The sequence below is a fragment of the Triticum aestivum genome, chromosome 4A (assembly GCF_018294505.1).
Source record: "Triticum aestivum cultivar Chinese Spring chromosome 4A, IWGSC CS RefSeq v2.1, whole genome shotgun sequence".
NCBI lineage: Eukaryota > Viridiplantae > Streptophyta > Magnoliopsida > Poales > Poaceae > Triticum > Triticum aestivum.
Genome location: NC_057803.1, coordinates 678,366,992 through 678,386,144, shown reverse-complemented (window position 1 = coordinate 678,386,144; position 19,153 = coordinate 678,366,992).

The following is a 19,153-nucleotide window of genomic DNA, read 5'->3' as shown; positions in this document are numbered from 1 at the left end:
AAAAATGTTTACCATTTATTAAGAAAATGATAATGTTTTTGATCATGTGTATAACAAATGTTAATCAAGCCACTCTGGAAAATGCTAAATGTGTATGGAAAAAATGTTTATCTTTTTATTAAAAAAATGATGATTTTTTTTGATCATGTATATAAAAATGTTAATCAAGCATTTAAAAAAGTGTTGAAAAAGTATGTGAAAAATCTTAATTAAGCATTTGAAAATTTTCAAATGTGTTCAGAAAAAATGTTGACCATGTGCGTAAAAATTTGTTAATATTGCATTTAAAAAATGTTAACCAAGCATTTGAAAAATTTAAACATGCACAGAAAAAATGTTGACAATGTATTCGAAAACGTTAATGTTGCATTTAAAAAATGTTAATCATGCATTTGAAATTTTTAAAAAAGTGTATAGGGAAAATGTTGACCAAATATTTAAAAATTTAATCCAGTATTTGAAAAATGTTACTCCAACATTTAGAAAAATATTGAAAATATGTATATAAATGTTGACCATGTATTAAAAAAATAAAAAATTTCTTGCAAAAGTGTTAAGTGTGTATTAGAAAAATGTTGTTGACATATGCAAAAAATGTAGAATGAAAACCAAAAGAAACGAAGAAAATGAATACCAAAACAAAACCAAGTAAAAAATAAATGAAAAAAAACTAAAAACAAATGAAAAAAAATAAAAATGTGGAGAAGAAAAAAAGAAAAAAGAAAAGAAAACAAAAAAACAATAAAATAGGATCTACTTGCTTCAAGTAGGTGGCACCCCTGTTAATTAACAAGAACAGTAGGTGGGCGCGGTGGCTAGCAGCGCTCGCTATCTTCCTGAAGCTCCAGGGATTGATCCCTCGTGCTCTCCTTTCCCTTCCTTTTTTCTTTAACTATGCGCCAATGTGCTGGCCCAATTACTGTAACCCTTCACCGAGACATCCTACCGTCTTGCTGAATGCGAGATATAGTCGTTAGGTTTCATTATATTTTTCTTGTGAGATTACATCGAGATCCCGAGACAAACGAACGACCACTACTATAGCCTAAACAAGTAGTTGACATGATGTTGTCGTCGCTCCCCTACCGGAGCCGGCTTGACCTTATCGATGACAGTAGGGAAGTCTTCGTGCACGTGCCCCTAAGGACCAGGTTCTTGGAGCCCCATAGTCGTCGCTATTGAACCCTTGCATACATCTGAAGCATCTCACACCAAATCTCATCACATGACGAGAAACCCTGACCCTACTGTCCCAAGGAGAGTGCAGGAATTTACATCGAAGCTCCATCGACTACATCTAGTTGGACGAACTCGAGGAGGATCGAAGCCTGGAAGACAAACTCAAGGAAGAAGCGTCGCCATTCGTCTGAGCACCACATGTGCGGGGACTAAAAAAATCCTAATCTAAACTACTAATTGGAGCAGAGGCATCGGGATTTCCCTCCCACCATCGGCCATCGTAGTGGCAGGCAGAGGGGAGCTAAATCCATGGGGTCGCCGGTGAAACTTGATGGGGAGAGTTTGCCCTAGCCGCCTAGGTTTAGGGGAGGAAAACGAGAGGCATCCTTCATATTCCTTTTGACCACAGTTGCAAACTACAATACGAGCCTATTTCTAACGTCACTCGTAGAAACGGATCATTTATCCCGGTTTCAGAGGCCCTTTAGCCCCGATTCTGGAACCGGGACTAAAGCCCAAAACCTTTACTACCGGTTCGCTTACGAACCGGGACAGAAGGGGCTCCACGTGGCCGCTGCGGGGCGTCCAGGCAGGATGACCTTTAATCCCGGTTGGTAATACCAACAGGGACCAAAAGGCCTCCACGCGTCAGTAGCTGGTAGGAGCTGGGGTTTTTGTTTTTTATTTTGAAGGGGGGGGGGGTAGGGAGTTTTCGAGGGTTAATTTAGGGGTTTGATCATATTGTGTTAGCTATTGTGTTAGCTAGCTAATAGAGAAAAGTGATCTCTCTTTCTCCGTGCTTGGTCGACGCTAGCTACTATACGTATAGAGAGAACTCGACACACTAGCTAGTAAACAAATGAAGGAACCATTAATTACAGAAGATCGTCATGAACATATGTATACAGAGAGAAGTGAGACCTTTCTTTCTCCGAGAGATTGGTCGAACAACAATTTTTCATATATCTATCCAACGCTACTACACACACACACACACACACACACACACACACACACACACACACACACACACACACACACACACACATATATATATATATATATATAACATGTCTTACAATCCCTAACATCTAAAATCGGTTTCAACTTCCACATGGTATTCTTCGGCTTTAGGTATGATGTGATAAAGAAATAATCCCGTCAATTCCTCTTGAATTGCTCGTATGCGATCATGTGGTAGGAGTTCATCCCGCATTTGCCACAACTAATTTAAAGAAGGGGGTCAATACATATATATGAATGAAACTCAACACAATTGATGGTAATAAAATAAAATTGTGAATATTTTCGTTTACATACTTCATATTGTTTTGCAGAGTAGCCCCGCTTAGAGGCCGTCGCGTTGTAGATGAACTCGCAAACGTAGTATCCACAAAAATCATTCCCGGCTTCCTGCCACAAGCACTTTACGAGAAATAGAGTTCAATCAAACTAATGATCAAGCATGATAAATGGTATTGATGAAACTAGTAATCAATGGGAGATGCACGGAACTAGCTAGTAGTACTTATTTTCGGGTGTGTAAACCACAGCTCCCTCGCCAGTGCCGGAAAAATTGCGGTGAACTCTTTCCAAACCCTGCCAGACAAATAAAATAATTACTTGATATCAGGAAAGGAACAAAGTTGCCGATATGATGTGATAATGATCGATTAAACTTACTTCTGGAGCATTTCAGTCATGTCTGCATATTCCTGGGGATCTTTTCGTCTCGAGTCTAAGACAATTACTACTCCCCGGTCAAGCTTAATCTCTAGCAGAATAAAATGGAATTTGCGCATGCATGCATAACTCATCAGTTACATTACTATAATCTCGAGAGGGAAGCCGAATATGCACAAGACAGTAACACTCACTTGAAATTGTAAGGAAAGAATATTTCTCTTTGTTTTGATTTACAAGCAACGATTGTAGCAAGTTGTCCTCGGTATCTGTCACTCTATTTTTAATCGTCCGTTCATGTATGATATTTGGGTTAATGAACCCAATGTCATAGATTTGTTCTTTTCTGCATTCGACGATCTTCAACCTGCATAATATAGTGTGGATAATTATATATACATGCAATGAAAGAGCTGAGCTATATATAGAGACTTAATTATGGAAGTAATACTTACAGACAATAGCAAGTCACGAGTTGTTTGTCGAGGGTCATTTGATTGTATAACTAGAATAACTCCACAAATTTAATAGGCAACAACTCAGTTCCAAAGAGGTCGTGCTCCATTTTAATTCTCAGCATGAAACTGTTCTTCCCAGACTCGCTGCAGATTTTCATGTACCATTTATGCAATCTTCGCATCATCATTGATAGAGGAGGATGATCAGGTTTGACGAGAGGCTTCCCATACTCGTATTTGAAGGTGTCCGCCTCCATTATTTCGAACTCTACATCATCACTCAGGTAATCAGCAGGATTGGTACCGGGCACCATCCCTAGATGATTAGAGATGATATCACTAGACACCTTGAGCGGGGGTCACGTTTGATTTGCCTGTTCGCCGAGCTGGAGAATTTTTTCACACTTCTTCGTGTTGCTAACCTTGCATCACTGAAGTACTTCCCGACCGCTCCGCTTCCTTATATGTCTTTTTAATACAACAAACATAGTTGGATCCGGCGGAGGCGGTGGTGGTCGCTTCAGGACATCGATAGTCCACTTCGCTTTCACCGGATCTACCATTTCCTTCGGAGGTGGAGGTTTCCATGCAAAATGGTCCGTCACTTGGGCACGACTGATGTCCTCCTTTTCCTTGTCGGTCCTCTCATATGGTAAATTTTCTGGAGCCTTGAGAGATGGACCGTATTTGAATTGCTTCCCGCCTCTACTTATACTGCTAGCTGCCAAAGCGGCGGCGTCTCTCTTCCGCCGTTGCTGACGCGGCGGAGTCCAATGACATGCTGGAAGAGTCGGAGTGCTCCGACGCACCGGAGGAGGCGGAGGAGGAGCCGGAGTGCCCTCACACGCCGGAGGAGGCGGAGTGCTCGTCGGAGGAGGTGAAGGAGGAGATGGAGTGCCATCACACATCGGAGGAGGCGGAGTGCCCTGATCACTCACAGAGGAGGAGGCGAGGAGGAGGTGGAGTGCTCTGACTCGCCAGAGGAGGAGGCGTCCAGTTTGGAAGCTTGATGTACTCCTTCCTCCATAGACAGGTACTCCATAAAGCAGATCCAGATGATTCTCCCCTTCACCTATAGGGTGGTCAAGCTCCAGCTCCTGAAATCCCCCCATTATTTCATCCACCGTCACAACAGCATAGCCATGTATAATCGGACGGCAGTGAAACGATCCGTCAGCTTGAGGAGGTGCAACAGAGCCGACAACCGCCTTCAAAGTCAGGTTCTGCCATTTCGGCATAAGCTGGCAATGTTGAGCCTCACTACTAGGAAAAACCCTATACACAGAATCTTAGCAGCAGCGCGATTTAAAAAGGGGCACTGCTGCTAATTAGCAGTAGCGCGGCTGTGGAAAACCCGCTACTGACAAGTGTTTAGCAGTAGCGCGCTCGGTGTAACCCGCGCTGCTACAAATATCGACCGACAGTGCCCACCCAACTCCATTTAGCAGCAGCGCGGTTCTGCGAGCCGCGCTACTGCTATAGCTGTAGCAGTAGCGCGATTTTTCTGAGGTCACTGCTGCTAATTTTCAAATTGGGCACACTTTCGGTCCCGGTTAGCAATAGCGCTTGTACCGAATGTGCGATGCTGCTACTTTCTTAGCAGCAGCGCATTTTACGTCCCGCGCTACTGCTAATCCGCACGCACCACCTTTTCCCCACCCGTCCTCCCCCTCCCCCTCCTCTCCCTTTCCCCTAGCTTTCCTACTCTCACTCTTCTTCTTCCTCAATACTTCTCCCCATTACTCTCCCTCTTCTACCTACCTTTCTCTCTCTTCATTACTCCTACCTAACTACACCACCTCCATTAATGCATCTCCTTTCTCTTTTTCCTTCCCCCTCCACTAGTTGAAGTTGTCTCCTCCCAAATTAGGTAGCTAGGTAGATGTAGCATTTAGTTAAGTGACCTATTTGCCCCCCTAACTAGATCTATCTTTGTCAAGAAGAGCTTTGTGCACTTTTGATCTCCCTACATCATCATCTCCACCATGTGCTCGATCTCGAGATAGAGGCGATTAAAATTCCATGCTTTTGCAAAATGGAAATATGTTTATGTGTGTGTGATATGTTTATGGAAATTGTGTGTGTGGCATGAGTTGATGCCAAATTGTGCTTTTGAGTTGCCTATGTTTTGCCGAAATGTCGATTTATTTCCGTTTCGGCGAATTCCGGGCAAACTCTAGATCTATATATGTCCTATTTTTAAGGAAGGTCATGCCGAATTTCTGTATGACTTTGATGCATGCATGCATTTTTATAATCAATTTGTTTATTATTACCGTGCAGAGTTGACGATGGTCAGTGGAACGATGGTGGACAGGTGGTTGCGGTCGGCGGTGCAGGACATGAAAGAAAATAACCGGACAGAGGTTTTATGTCCGTGTCAAAAATTCAAAGGAATAGTTTGGCTCGACCCCCATGACGATGGTCGTGTCGAAGCGCACCTGCTCATGACTGGTTTCATGGATGGCTATACTCGGTGAATAATTGAAGATGAGGATGACGATGTTGAGGATGCCGACGGGGCAGGCAATGATGACATGTGGCAAGACGAAGAGATGATCGATAATGGCGGCGGGGAAGAGGCCGGACATGGCGGTGGAGAAGGGGCCGGACATGGCGGCGAAGAAGGGGCTAGACATGGTGGCTGAGAGAATGACATGGACTCCACACAGCAGAGTTCGTCGGTACTAAGTTCAATCGTGCGGGACCCTCATGTTCAAGAATTGCTTCGCAAGGAGATGAGTACTGAGAGAGCTGCTTCTAGAGAGGAGGCTAAGCTGGAGCAACTGGTGGTAGACTCAAACACTCCATTGTATGATGGTTGCAATCCTGAGGTGACCCGCTTGAGTTTCACGCTCCAACTCCTGAAGACGAAGGCTAAAAACAAATGGGCCGACACTAGCCTCGATGAGCATTTCAAGTAGCTAAAGGATGTTCTTCCCGCGGGTAATCTATGTCCTAGTAGTGTTGATGAGGCCAAGAAGATCATGTGCCCTCTTGATCTGCCACACGTTAGATACCATGCATGCATCAACGATTGCATAATTTATCGGAAGGATCACGCGGAAAAAACAAGATGTCCGGTGTGCAATGCTTCTCGATACAAGAAGGCCGGGAAGAAATGTCCCTAGAAAGTGGTATGGTACTTACCTATCACTCCCCGTCTCCAGAGGTGTTTTGTAGATCCCAAGGAAGCAAAGCTAATGCGCTGGCATGCGGAGAGGAAGAAGCCCGACGATGGAGATGATCCGAAGCTGAGACACGTCAAGGATGGAAGCCAGTGGAGAGCGTTGAACAACTTCTATCGGTATTTTGAATGTGATGCAAGGAACATCATGCTCGGCGCGTGTACCGATGGCATGAATCTTTTTGGCAACCAGAACACCAACCATAGCACATGGCCCGTGTTTGTATGGATGTACAAGCTCCCCCCTGGTTGTGCATGAAATCGAAGTACATTCACATGAGCATGCTTATTCAAGGGCCGAAACAACCAGGAAATAATATTAATTTGTATCTGGGGCTACTTCAAGAGGAGTTAGACACGTTATAGAAAACACCAGCCAAGACATGGGACGCCAGCAAAGGCGAGTATTTCAACTTGAGAGCCGTGCTGATCACGACAGTGCAGGACTATCTCGGTTAGGGATATGTGGCAGGCCAGGTGTGCCATGGATATTGTGGATGCACGTGGTGCATGGATGATATGACGTCTCAGCAGCTAACGTCAAGGAAAGATGGCGGGTCTGGGAAAATCGTGTACATGGGGCATCGAAGATGGCTCGAACAGGACGACTCGTGGAGAAACCATGGAGATCTATTCAATGGTCATGCTAAGCATCGAGGACCTCCACGTAAGCGGAGCGGTGCCAAAATCGATGAGCTGTTGAAAAAATGGAAGGAGTACCTCGCGTAGGGAAAGACGATGAGAAAGGCGCCGGAGCCGCTGCTGAAGGTATGGAAGATGAGGTCTGTGTTCTGGGACTTGGAGTACTGGCACAAACTCGATACACCTCATTGCCTTGATCAAATGCATATCTGTAAGAATGTCCTTGAGAGCTTGCTCGCAACACTGATGAACATGCCGGATAAGACCAAGGATGGGCCGAAGGCAAGAAAAGACTTGCAAGATTTGAAAATCAGGGAAGATCTGCACATGCCGCCCCGTAAAATGTCAGACGAGACAGAGACGGAGACAGAGGCACGGGAGAAGAAGGGCAAGAAAATAAAGAAATAGGATTATTGCCCCCCTTCTTGCTTCACCTTAAGTCAGGCTGAGATCGATCAATTCTTTAAGTGCCTTACCGGAGTCAAAGTTAGTTCCGGTTACTGTGGCAAGATAAACAGATATCTAGACACGAACAAGAAAATGTTCAGCGGGATGAAGCCCCATGACTCTCATGTGATGATGACGCAGATACTACCTGTTGCCCTTAGAGGGATAATGGACAAGCACGTCGGTGACACGCTTATTGGTCTCTGCAACTTTTTCGATGTCATCTCTCGAAAGTCGATCAGTGTGAAGCAACTCCGAAGGCTACAGGAAGAGATCGTTGTGATACTGAATGAGCTTGAGATGTACTTCCCGCCCGCGTTCTTTGACGTGATGGTGCATCTGTGTGTCCATATTGTGGATGACATAATAGACCTGGGGTCGTCATTCCTGCACAACATGATGTCGTTTGAGAGGATGAATGTGATCATCAAAGGATTCATTCGTAACATGTCCTGTCCGGATGGAAGCATCGTCCAGGGCTATGTGACACAAGAGTGCATCTCTTTCTATGAGAATTTTCTATATGGTGCAGACCAGCCGCCTGGTGTTAGTGTTGGTTTGCCCATTAACAGGCGCGATGGGAGGCTCGAAGGAGAAGGTCACTGCAACGGTCGCAGGGAACTGCACGTGGCATACTCAGATCGACGCAGCGACTTTGACAGAGCAAACTTGGTAGTGCTACAACACCTAGATGAGGTAGATCCTTTCATGGCACTGCACAAAGAAATTATCGCAAAGAAGTATCGTGACCGGGGGGTATGCAGGATGGACGCCAAAGTTACTAGAGAGCACAACTCCACCTTCCTGCATTGGTTCAAAGAGCATATTATTGATAATCCCCCGGAGGAGGGCTCTAAGGACGGATTGCTCATATACGCCTTCGCACATGGCCCCTCGCCCAACCTCGTAACCTATCTGGCATATGATATCAACGGATACACGTTCTTCACGGAGGCCAAAGATATGGACAATGATGATCAGAACTCAGGAGTGACAATGGAATGCATGACCGGCAGTGACAACGGCGCAACTGAACGATTTTATGGAAGGGTCGAGGAGATCTGGGAGCTTGACTACTCTGGACTACACAACACGACGATGTTCCGTGTCAGATGGGCTAAGAATGTCGAAAGAGAAAACCGGATTTTCACTACCATGACTATACCCGATGCCAAGAGCGCTACCGTGAACGCTATCGCCAAAAACAAGCAATGGGTACACGCTAAGCACGTGACACAATGCTTCTTCATAACCGACCCATGCAATCCCAGTCGTGTTGTCGTGAGGAGAGGCAAAAGGAACATCATTGGAATGGATGGAGTCGCCAACGAGGAAGACTATGATCAGTACGACAACCTAATGAGGGAAGATGACGATGATGATGAAGTATACGTCAAAAGAAGAATCAATACTACATTACCTAAAAAAATCATACTCCATGGAAAAGGCAAAGTCACAATGAGGGGCTCAATTATTCTTCGATGAATAAGAAGGGAAAGAAGCTGACTCAAAAATGAAAACATCAGTGCTGAGGTCCAATGATGTAATATATATGTTCCTATTTTGTATACACACTTAGCCATTATAATGCATGGGTCCAATGATGTAATATATATGTTCCTATTTTGTATACATATTTAACTGTCAAATGATGCAATATATATCGCCTTCCCTTCATTCACTGCTCTCGGTAAATAAAAGTGGGAGAAAATAAAGGAAAAGAAAAAGGAAAACTGGCAGTAGCGATTTCCTTATAAAATAACTACAGTCAAGCTAGCAGTAGCTATTTCCTTATAAAACCGCTATAGCTAGTGAAGGTAGTAGCAGCGTGTTTTGTCTAAACCGCTACAGCTAGTGAATGTAGTAGCAGCGCGTTTTGTCTAAACCGCTACAGCTAGTGAAGGTAGTACCAGCGCGTTTTGTCTAAACGCGCTACTGCTACGTCCACTTAATCCAAAATTCTCACTCTCCCTGCTTCACCCCACCTCTTTTCCCCCCAAATCCCCAGTCTCTCTTCCCCCGTCGCACCGCCGCACCCCGGCGCTTGCCCCCGACCCGGCCCCAGCGCTCGTCCCTGACCCGGCCCTCGCCCCCGACCCCGGCGCTCGCCCCCGACCCAGGCGCTCACCCCCGACCCCGGCGCGCTCGCCCCCGACCCGTCGGCCCTTGCCTCCCTCCTCTGCTTCCTCCCCTCCCAACCTCGACCGTCGTCGGGCCTGCCTCCTCGCCCCTGCACCCTCTGTAAACCCCCCTTCTCTCTGCTAGCTAGGGTTCTTCGGTTAATTTACTTAGGTTTTAGTTAGGGTAGTAGTTTAATTAGGTTATCTATTTAGTTATGAATTTATCTAGGTTTTAAAATAGGACAGAAATTTACGGTTAAGCAATTGTAGTTAAAAGAAAAGGCAACATTTAAGCAATTGTCCAAATCAACATCCTTCGTTAAAGCAAATTTAGGTAGGCTAAATTTATATGCAAATTTGAAATGGACATGTGATATGTGGATATGTTGTTGGAGATATGCCCTAGAGGTAATCATGTATGATGATATTTCCTATGTGTTTATGAATAAAGATAGTCCTTGGACATTATAAATGATGTGTATCAGCAAGTACATGACCTGTTTGTGGGACTATGCATTGTATGATGACTATCCTAAAAGGTCCCTAGTCGAAAGGGCTGTGTGGACGCGCAGCCGACTAGACTAGCATATGAAACGGTCGATGGCTTGGTCTCACTAGCCATGGAGCATTGGATGCTAACCAAATAATATGGACATGGAAAGGTCTGGTCGGATTCAACTTAGTCGGATTCGAGTCGAGATAAGGTCCAAGTCGGACAGACCCAACTATGAGACGCAGCGATATGTCATCTGTGAGTCTCTAGTACAACATACGTTCTATGTCCTAACACCTTAGCTGACACATGTACTCGGGATGGTGACAGACTTGCTTTGGCCTGACCAAACGCTCTTCCGTGACTGGGTAGTTACAAAGGTAGGTTTCGGCTTTGTCCAGACCCATGCTGCGAGACGTGGTCGAGCAAGATGGGATTTGCCCCTCCGATCAGGAGAGATATACTCTGGGCCCCTCGTGTGATCCGACCAGGATAAGCATGGCCATGCGACAGGGATTATGAGATAATCCGGTTTATGGTCGATATCACTGGAACGAGAAAGAGGTCGGGCTAGCACAAGGATGACAGTCTCACCTTGAGCCCGACAACATATATCGTGAGGCAAAGGGAACAGAAGTGTGACACGTTGTACAGGTTCGCCTAACCAACTTCATAGTCTGCTTGGTGGTTGGCACGCCTTGCTAGAGGCCGCTACTAATTGTGCAGGTCGGAGGTGATCCGAACTGTGACGAAGCCGACTTGAACCTAAGGAGTCGCGCGCTTAAGGGAAGGAACCTACGAGGTCGGTTCGTAGGACACTGGTCGGATGTGATCCGAACTGGACTAGGAATGTGACCGAGTAGACTTTGGGCACTAGGGTCCGTGCGAGGCCCAAGTGTTGAGCCCGCAACGGACGCCTATATAAGGTGGAGGTGCAGCGCACTTATTTGGTTGATCGCTTCGACGCTACGACTAGGGTTTGCATGTGTTGCGAATAGAAACCTCCACTCGCCGCCGTGCACTTGCGCCGCTCCGGCGAACTTGTACGTGGGATCGGACGACCGGCTGTTCGAGGGAGATCGGATGAGGAGGAGACGATCCACGCGGACGCGCTGCCCCAACTCTTCTTCCGCTGCACGGCACCGCGCGTCTAGTGGTAACGGACTGTGATCCATCTCCTGTAGCATGTTCTTGGTTGTTCTGCGCGTAGGAAATTTTTAATTTGCAGTCTACGCACCCTACCGTAGACCTCGACAGTGGTATTAGAGCCTCTGCTATAGGATTTGGATTCAGATCGTATGCATATGTGGAGGCGGCAGATGAGATCTGTTGTCCTTGAAGAGATCGGCTATGTGCACGGTTGATGTGATGAACTGCACATGGGAATCATTGAGGCTATGTTTTCTGTAAATTGGGATCGATGAGGTCGTGACACGATCTACCCCTACCGGTCGCTTATCCGCCATCAGGGTTAACAGTGAAACATAAATCCGAATTGGATCCGCGATGATCGATAAGATCGGTCAGATCAGAAAATTCAGTGTGAACGGAGTTCAGATGTGATCTGTGATTTCCGAAAACGTCGGGTGCTGCCCGCACCGGGCATGTGCGTAGCGCCGTGTATTTCGTACCCGACACACAAACCGGTAGAATGCGATTCTATGCATAACCTTGTTTTCTGGTTTGATGTGAATAGTATGGCTTATGTGTATGTGATGCATGTGTATAATTTATACGTGGCCTGCGTGTCATATTGGTCAGCCGGCAGGAGCCAAAGTGCTGTCATTATATTATATAACGACATGTGTGTCAACTTGTGATCTCTATGTAAAATTCATTACATGTTGTAGTAGTTGGATAATAGAGATCAGGTTGGTGGCTTCGCGTCCCGGCGTGACAAATAAGATGGAGTTCCTAGATGGTCATCAGAGTCGGAGCCGACCTGGAAGAACGTCCATGAAGGATCCATACTATTTCACAATATGTGTTTATTTGTGATTGTTGTGCTTCTTTGTTTCTATGCATGTTAGAATGGTAGAAAGATCCCTCATCAATATCAAGCTAATTGCCATCCCCGATGTTGCACCTTCGCACGTCAAGTACGTCTAGTAGTGGGCTCATAAAATTGGGGTGCTGCCGGATGTCCTTGAACTGAAGGGTTCGTGTTGGACACGGACATGCACTGCATCAGGTTAACTTGAGAAGGCTATCAAAACGGTTTGGGGACTTGTGGCAAAGAAGGTTGGGAGCCGGGGTATGGGATACCTTCCCGACCAACAGGAGTCGTATAGAGATACGATTAGCAAGGAGTTGCTTACCGGATAGGTATGTTGGCTAGTAGTGATGCTAAAGCTCACTAGTCGCATGCGCTAGTTGGATCCTGAATCACTAAGAGTTTGCGGAGGGATGCCAACTTCAGTGGGAGTATTTCTGTTTAGGCTAGAATTACTCTACATAAACACATTGCTTAGTGATTGCATATTTTCTATTGTAGATCAATGGCACCACCTGCTCAACCCAACTTTGCATTGAAATCAATTCTGGAAAAGGATAAACTGAATGGAACAAACTTTGCCACCTGGTATAGAAATCTGAGAATTGTTCTCAAGCATGATAAAAAGGAACATGTTCTAGAGGATCCACTTCCAGAGGAACCTGCCGATAATGCTAATGCCACAACTAAGAATGCCTACCAGAAACTCGTTGATGAATCAACGGAGATCAGCTGTCTGATGCTGGCTTGTATGGAGCCCGATTTGCAACAGCATTTCGAAAATGTTGAGGCTTACGATATGATCGAGAGTCTCAAGAGCATGTTTCAGACACAGGCTAGGACCGAAAGGTTCAGCGTCTGGCAATCCTTGATGGATTGCAACCTGAAGGAAGGTGATCCACTGAGCCCACATGTGATCAAGACGATCGGATATGTGCAAGCTTTGGATCGTTTGGGCTTCCCGCTCTTAGAGGAGCTGGCTACTGATGCTGTTCTGGGTTCTCTCCACCCAGCTATGGGAAGTTCATCTCGAACTATCATATGCATGGCATGGATAAGAAGCTCACTGAATTGCATGGGATGCTCAAGGTGGCAAAGCAGGATATTAAGAAAGGCACGCATCAAGTGTTGATGGTGCAGAAATCGGCTAAGTTCAAGAAGAGTTGGTCCAAGAAAAAGGCTAAGGCAAAGGGCACGGAGACGGTAACTTCCGCCGCTGCGCCAAAGTCTGGACCAGACTCGAAGACCGTTTGCTTTCACTGCAAGGAGACCGGTCACTGGAAGAGGAACTATAGCAAGTGGCTTGCAGAGCATGGCAAGAAGGGCGGAAATGCTTCTTCAGGCAAAGGTACACTTGTTGCATATGTTATAGACATTTACCTTGCTGACATACCTAGTAGCTCTTGGGTATTTGATACCGGATCGGTTGTTCATATTTGCAACTTGATGCAGGGGCTGGTAAGAACTAGGCGTGTGGCACAAGGGGAGATTGACATCAGGGTCGACAACAAAGCAAGAGTTGCTGCGTTAGAGGTCGGCACGATGCAGCTCCAGCTTCCTTCTGGATTCATTATGGAACTGAATAATTGTTATTACATTCCTGCACTTAGTCGAAACATTATTTCTGCCTCATGTTTGATGAGTCAAGGTTATGAATTCAATTTAAAGGACAATGGTTGTTCAATATTTTTGAATGGTATGTTCCACGGCTATGCACCCATTATTAATGGGCTATTTATATTGAATCTAGAACAGGAATCGGTCTATAACGTGAATGTCAAGAGGCATAAGCCTAATGAGATAAATCCGACATACTTCTGGCATTGCCGGCTTGGACACATTAGTCTGAAACGCATGAAGAAGCTCCATGATGATGGGATCCTAACATCGTTCGACTTCGGGTTATTCAAAACATGTGAATCATGCTTGCTTGGCAAGATGACTAAGTCTCCTTTCGCAAAGAGTTGCGAGAGGGCATCCGAGCTGTTGGAACTTATACGTAGTGATGTGTGTGGTCCAATGAGCACAACTGCCAGAGGTGGCTATCAGTACTTCGTGACTTTTACCGACGACTTGAGTAGATATGAATATATCTATTTGATGAGGCACAAGTCGGAGACTTTTGAAAAGTTCAAAGAGTTTCAAAACGAGGTTGAGAATCAGCTCGGCAAGACTATAAAGCTTCTGCGATCTAATCATGGAGGTGAGTACATGAGCCAGGAGTTTGATGATCATCTGAAAAGTCGAGGTATAGTACCTCAGCTCACACCTCCGGGTACGCCACAGAGAAACGGCATGTCGGAACGGAGGAATAGGACCTTGTTGTACATGGTCCGGTCTATGATGAGCAAATCGGATTTACCCTTGTCATTTTGGGGACACGCTCTAGAAACTACAACTTTCACACTTAACAGGGTACCATCAAAATCCGTAGACAAGACACCACATGAGATGTGGACCGGGAAGAGTCCCAGTTTGTCTTTTCTAAAGATTTGGGGTTGTGAAGCATTTGTCAAGCGACTTATGTCAAACAAGCTTACACCCAAGTCGGATAAATGCATATTCGTGGGATATCCGAGGGAAACCTTGGGATATAGCTTCTACAACCGGGAAGAGAACAAAGTGTTTGTTGCTCGGAGCAGGGTTTTCCTTGAGAAAGAGTTTCTCAGTCGGGAGGCCAGTGGGAGGACGGTTCGACTCGAAGAAATTCGAGGACCACTCGGGGACGGCTCGGCTGGTGATGAGATCATACCAGAGTCAGTCAGGGAACCTGTAGTGGAAGCGACACCGGAACCACAGAGGTCGGAAAGATTGCGCAGAGTGCATGATGTATTGTTGCTAGAAAGTGACGAGCTGGCCACGTAAGCGGAAGCGATGGTGAGCCCAGATTCTGAGGCATGGCTGGAGGCCATGAGATCCGAGTTAAAGTCCATGGATGAGAATCAGGTCTGGGACTTTGTTGATCCGCCACCTGGCATAACTGCCATTGGTTGCAAATGGGTCTTTAAGAAGAAAACCGATGTGGATGGAAATGTTCAGATCCACAAAGCTCGGCTTGTTGCTAAAGGTTATGGACAAGTTCAAGGAATTGGCTACGATGAGACTTACTCGCCAGTAGCAATGCTAAAGTCGGTGAGGATCATACTATCTATAGCTGCATATTTCGATTACGAGATATGGCAGATGGATGTCAAAACGGCTTTCCTACACGGAAATTTAACAGAGGACGTGTATATGATACAACCCGAGGGTTTTGTTGATCCGACTAGCACTAGTAAGGTATGCAAGCTCAAGAGATCCATTTATGGGTTGAAGCAAGCATCTCGGAGTTGGAACATTCGTTTTGATGAGGTCGTCATTGGTCTCGGTTTCATCAAAAGCGAAGAGGACTCTTGTTTATACAGGAAGTTAAGTGGGAGCTCAATAGTGTTTTTGATCTTGTATGTGGATGACATACTACTGATCGGGAACGATGTTTCGATGCTGAACTCGGTCAAGGAGTCAATGAATGGCAAGTTTTCGATGAAAGACCTTGGTGAGGCAGTGTATATTTTAGGCATTAAGATCTATAGAGATAGATCGAGGAGGCTGCTCGGCTTAAGCCAAAGCACGTACATAGATAAAGTGTTGAAGCGGTTCAACATGAGTGAGGCGAAGAAAGGGTTCTTGCCACTCTCACATGGTATAAGGCTAAGCGAGACTCAGAGTCCTTCGACATCTGATGAGCGAAGCAGGATGAGTAGGATTCCGTATGCCTCGGCAATCTGATCCATCATGTATGCCATGATATGTACTAGGCCTAATGTTGCTTTTGCAATAAGCCTAACAAGTAGATACCAGGCCAACCTAGGTGAGAGTCACCGGGCAGCAGTAAAGACTATTTTGAAGTACCTGAAAAGGACTAAAGAGATGTTCCTAGTTTATGGAGGTGAGGAAGAGCTCGTCGTAAGGGGTTACGTTGATGCTAGTTTCCAAACCGACAGAGATGATTGTCGATCACAGTCCAGATTCGTGTAAGTCCTGAATGGAGGAGCAGTGCACTGGATGAGTTCAAAGCAGGATACGGTGGCTGATTCTACCACAGAAGCCGAATACATTGCGGCTTGTGAAGGTGCAAAGGAAGGTGTTTGGATCCGACATTTTTTGGATGATCTTGGTATTTTCCCAGCCTCGGTGAAACCGTTGGACCTTTATTGTGATAATTCTGGTGCCATCGCTGTCGGAGTAATGGGCCACGGGTAGGCTAACCCAAGACCCAGAACCTTTCAAGGCATTGGGGCAGGCCGCGGCCCTCAACGCCGAGTCTCAGATGGCGACTCCCAGATAAGCCAAGTCTCAGATGGCGACTCCCAGATAAGCCGAGTCTCGGATGGTGACTCTCAGATAAGCCGAGTCTCAGACGGCGACTCCCAGATAAGCCGAGTCTCAGACGGCGACTCCGAGATAAGCCGAGTCTCAAAAGGCGACTCCCAGATAAACCGAGTCTCAGATGGCGACTCCCAGATAAACCGAGTCTCAGATGGCCACCCCAAGATAAGCCGACTCACGGCCGGCGACTTCCGGAGGGGCCGGCTATGGAGAGTTGGACGACGACTCTACTCTCATCATGATATGCGAGGAGGGTACGACCACGGCGTGGCCGTCACCTCCCGCTTACGAGGGGCCGGCATGGTTACAGTGAGCCGTACCGATGGAGATCTCCGGCGTGGCCCGGCACTGTTGCCATGCCTACCCTGACCTCAGCCATAGTGTGCGGCGCACTGTGGCCACGATGACCTACCTGTACGGCTCGGAGATGGCGGACCCGCCAGTCAGTGAGAGCATGAAAGACGGCGGATACGCCCCGAAGACGGCCCTGTGGGACTCGGGCCCCCAGAGTCGGCCAGCCCCTCCCACGGGCCCCACGCGCCATTAACCAGACGAGACGGGAAGTAACAACAGTGATCACTCGATAGACGGCAGCACTATTGCCACGACCCCGTGACCAAGCCTGCGTCATCATAATCACGGCTACAGTGCCGGACTCACCGGCGGGCCCGCAAGTCGGCGGGCCCCAGCAGTCGGCGGAGAAGACGGCGGCCTATGAGACAGACGGCTAGGACCCGCACCCAGCCGGATTACCATTGTACCCCCGGGGGGTAGGCCTATATAAACCCCCCGGGGCACCCATGCAAAGGGTTCGCATCCATTAGCCTTAGACCAGATCACATAGGAAGGAAAGGACTAGCCTTGCCTCCTCCTACCTCCTGAACACAGCTCTAGGAGCAACTTTGTAGTCACTACGCCTTAGTGATCATGCGGAGACCCCGCAGAGCAGCAGTATGGGTGTTATCTCCTCGGAGAGCCTCGAAGCTGGGTAAGATTCACCGGCGTGCATGCCTTTGCCTCATCCCGTTTCCTGGCACCGGCGATGTTCTACTCGCTCCCACCATGATAAGCCATCCTTTGGCATATGTCGCACCCAACCCCCGACATTTGGCGCCCACCGTGGGGCGAGGTGCACCGTCGTCCAGAGACCTGCTCTGGGCGGGAACCCTTTTCCTCCCCTGCGAGCGTAGCCAGCCCGGCATGCCCGATGGCGCTTGCCCCGACGCGCTGCAAAGCATCGACGACGCCTGCGCGGCGAGCTGCCTCGCTGACCTTCTTGGCGAGGTTAGCATCTCCGATGAGCCTGCATCCGATGCGGGCACGGGCGGCCCCGAGAGCCTCCTCGCGGGCCTCCTCGACCATCTCCACGTCGCCGGCGAGCCTGTCGTGGACTTGGAGTCCGTAGGCTCCACTGACCCGATGCTGGTCGACTCCGACAGCGTGTCGCTCGACACATTCCCCTCCAACGTGGTGATCGACGACGAGCCGCTCCCTCGCGAGGGGAGCGGCGGAAGCGCCATCACGGAGGTGCTCGTTATCAGTCATGGCGAGCACTCCGGCGAAGGAGCTCATGATCCACTCGATGCGGCTCTGCGAGACCTGACGGCGCCCATTCTGGAGGACGCTGACGCCGAGACGCTGGAGGCACGCTGCCTTCAACTCGTCGAAGGCGCGAAGAAGCTGGCAAGCATGAGACGCTTGTCGGAGGCCTACCAACGCGAGATGGATCGCGCCGTGGGCGGCTCGCCAGCCCCGACTGGGCCTAGCCGCCTAGGCGCGGTCCGACAACACGGCGCAGCCATCGCCAACCTGTTCGGGGCCGATCGCCCCGTGTACGCCACGCCTGTGGAGAACATCCGCGCCACCCAGGCGGCAGCAGACGAGCTAAACAACTTCGAAGGCGAAGAGCGCTGCCTGATGACCGAGCGAGTCCAGCGACTCCTCAAGGCGGCTGCCGCACAGAATGAAGTCGGCTGCCGCACGGAGGCGCCGCAATGACAAAATGACGACTTACCTCCCCGCTGAGATCAAGGCGCAACGTCTCGGACGCCGACTGGCGGAGTCCACAGAAGAAAAGAGAAGGATCCGGCTGTTAGCCACAGTCGGACTCGCATCACCATCGAGCACGACCAAGACGGCCGCCCAAGAGCAGTGGAGCGGCAGGGCGACTACCTGCCTCCCCCACCACGAAGAGAAAGACGAGTCTCCCCACTGCCTGTTGAGCATCCGACTCTCGGCGACCGCCTCGGCCATCGACAGGGAGTCGGAGAGAACGACGCCCGCCACCGGATCGACCGACTCCACCGATCCCTGGTGCTGGAAGAAGAAGATGAGCTGGGCCCGCCCAGCTTCGGACCCCGCTTTCGAGACGAGCCCTTTCCCAAAGGGTTCACGCTCCCCCAAGACACGCCCAAGTACACCGACTCCGTGAAGCCGAAAGATTGGCTAGTTGACTACTCCACGGCCGTCAACATAGCGAACGGCAACAAGCGCGTTGCCATGAAGTACGTTCCGCTCATGCTCCAGGGTACAACCCGGACATGGTTGAACAGTTTGAAGCCCCGCAGCATCAACAGTTGGGTC